We start from the raw sequence: 3,335 nt of genomic DNA, 5'->3' as shown, positions 1-3,335 counted from the left end.
GTCCGGCCTCTTCCCCGCCGCCATTATCGATCATCTCTTTGTCTTGCCCAGTGTCGTCATTGGCTGCCCCGTCGGCGTCCTCAACATCATCATCCTCATCTTCAATTATCCACCGAGTATAGCCATCCATGAAACCAGTCATGAGAAGGTGCGCTCGACACGACCTTCATCATAGGGGTCGAGCCAAACTATTCCTTTGCATCTTCGACACGGACATAAAACCTCTGTCAGGTTATTTTCTTTCATGTCCTGCACCGCCGACCGCAACCACCTGTCCACCATCGTTCCACTGACCATCATGAACACCTGCACGGTAGTAATAAACAAATTGATTATAAAAATGCGTGCATGCATCAAAGTCATACAAAAATTCGGCATGACCTTCCCTAAAAATAGGACATATATAGATCTAGAGTTTGCCCGGAATTCGCCGAAACGGAAATAAATCGACATTTCGGCAAAACATAGGCAACTCAAAAGCACAATTTGGCGTCAACTCATGCCACACACACAATTTCCATCATATTTCCCAATTATCATATCACACACACACATACACATATTTCCATTTTGCAAAAGCATGAAATTTTAATCACCTCTATCTCGAGATCGAGCACACACGGTGTGTGGATGATGATGTAGGAAGATCAAAAGTGCACAAAGCTTTTCTTGACAAAGAAAGATCTAGTTAGGGGGCAAATAGGTCACCTAACTAAATGCTACATCTACCTAGCTAGCTAATTTGGGAGGAGACAACTTCAACTAGTGGAGGGGGAAGGAAAAAAAGAAAGGAGATGCATTAATGGAGGTGGTGTAGTTAGCTAGGAGTAATGAAGAGAGTGAAAGGTAGGTAGAAGAGGGAGAGTAATGGGGGGAGAAGTATTGAGGAAGAAGAAGAGTGAGAGAGGGAGGATGTGGGAGGTAGGGGAAAGGGAGGAGAGGGAGATGGGGAGGGAGAGGTGGAAAAAGGTGGTGGGTCCTGCATGTTAGCAGTAGCGCGGTAACAAAAACGCGCTGTTGCTAAGAGCGTAGCAGCAGCGCGCTTTCCTATAACGTGCTACTGCTAAACGGGCCAACCGTGTGGACAATTTCAAAATTAGCAGCAGCGACGTGACTAAAAAGCGCGCTACTACTATGGCATTAGCAGTAGCGCGCTTCTTGACGCCGCGCTGCTGGTAAACTTAGGTCGTTGTGTACTGTCGGTGGATTTTTGTAGCAGCGCGGTTTAGACATCACGTGCTACTGCTAAGTTTACATCAGTAGCGCGCTTTCCCTAACCGCGCTGCTACTAATTAGCAGTAGCGCCTCTTTTTGTGCCGCGTTGCTGCTATGATTCTGTGTATAAGGTTTTCCCTAGTAGTGCATGTAGACAGGCCAGGGCTCTGGTGGTCACATATGTGGTGAGACAACTGCGAATTTGACTCGGGATGACTACAAGCAACAGTGAAATTCCTTCAAGTTTCAGATAGGCGGTCAAGAAAGGAGCGGTGATGTTGAGTTCAGGTAACTCTTACGTGTGACACCCAATATGTGAGTTGTTCATTTTCACGCATGTCAGTGATCAGTGTGTTATGGCATTGGACTGATACTCTGGAAGTTGGGAGCACAAACTAGAGTGACAAGGAACTTAATTTTGCTCGAGTGTTGATTGTGGTCAAGAAAAGGAGGGACTACAAGTTGCAGGTGGTGTCACATGGAGTCTTTGGAGTAGCAGCGGTACTCATGGGATAAGCTCAAATTCAATGTACATGGAAGTTTGATACATGGACGAATTCAAGGTGGTGGAGAATATTCGCCAAGGTGGAGTTTGTTAGAGTTGTGTCGAATATTAGGTACAAGTTAGGTTACAGTTGGACTCTGAGTAGTATTGTGTTTATATAGGATATGGAGTTGTGTCCTAGTAGGACACCTGCATCCTAGGCCTCTCATATATAGCGGGGGTAGACACACGATGTAACCTATGCCAACATAATAGCACCGGAACGCAGGGGAAGCCGGCGGCATGTGCCGGAGTCCAGGGCGACCGGGTGCGGTATTGTAGCGGTGTCATGGGGAGGAGCGCCCATAGTCAGGCCCCGAGGATGTAGCCATATTGGTGAACCTCGTTAACAAATCTCGGTGTCGTGCTCGTGTGATTGCTTGGACCTCGGATGATCGACGGAGTGCCTCGGATTTTTTCTAACAACAGAAACCCCATTACAACCAAGGAATCACAGGGACAAAACTAGTACAGCAGAAAAACCAAATTTGCAAGGACAAACAGCAGACCTCGACAATAGTAAGGCTGGGAACAATTTGAGGATTTATTTCTCAGGTTTCTGGAGTTACAAGCCTCTCTCACATAGGCTAAATCCCACACTGGAAGCTCTCTCTCAAATGTGCAGCGGCTGCTCTGTTTTCGCTCGTCGGTGGTAGCCGACCTAGGGAAAACCTAGTAGCGCACATATAAGGCAGAAGCTGCCTTCCACCGCCATCGAATGGGCCATGGCACCCACCGAATGGGCCAAGCCCAAAACACTAAACAAACAACCATTTTTACTTGGCTACTTGTAAATAACATTTTCCACTCTTAAGCAACACCACAATCACTCTCTTGGTTTGCTTCTTAGTGGATTTTGGTAAACATACCAAAATAACCTTCACTTGAAATGGTCTTCTCATTTGCCTCCATATGGTCCTTGTCCAAAACTTGTGCGTTGCTTTGAGCCGCACGATCCCGCATAACGTCCATGGTCACATCTTAGCTCTTCAAGCCTTATGCCAACCATCCTCGTTGTCGACTATCACCGCACTCACTGGAACCTGCACACAATGGAAACAAGCAACTATTGCGAGCACAAACTTCCTGAGCTTGACCCAAGTCAATTCAAATTAACAGTTTAATACAATCAATGCCATCTAGATAAGTCACATAAAATAGATCAGGTCCTTGATCCAACAAACTGTGATTTGCATCCCCACTAAAATAACTCTCGACGAGAGTAAAAGCATTGGCAATATAATCATCACAAAATTAAGGATATCACCACATTAACGCACTCACAGACATGATGTGATATACGTTGTTGTATGAGATGATCATGTTCTGTAAAAGTTATCGGCAACTGGTAGGAGCCTTATGGTTGTCGCTTTATGTACGAAATGCAAACGCCATGTAATTGCTTTATTTTATCACTATGCGTTAGCGATAGTTGTAGAAGTAATAGTTGGCGAGACGACCACGACGCTACGATGGAGATCAAGGTGTCAAGCCGGTGACGATGGAGATCATGTCGGTGCTTTGGAGATGGAGATCAAAGGCATAAGATGATGATGGCCATATCATGTCACATATT

The sequence above is a fragment of the Aegilops tauschii genome, chromosome 4 (genome assembly GCF_002575655.3).
Source record: "Aegilops tauschii subsp. strangulata cultivar AL8/78 chromosome 4, Aet v6.0, whole genome shotgun sequence".
In the NCBI taxonomy this organism is placed as follows: Eukaryota; Viridiplantae; Streptophyta; class Magnoliopsida; order Poales; family Poaceae; genus Aegilops; species Aegilops tauschii.
Note: the sequence above shows the minus strand (reverse complement) of the source record.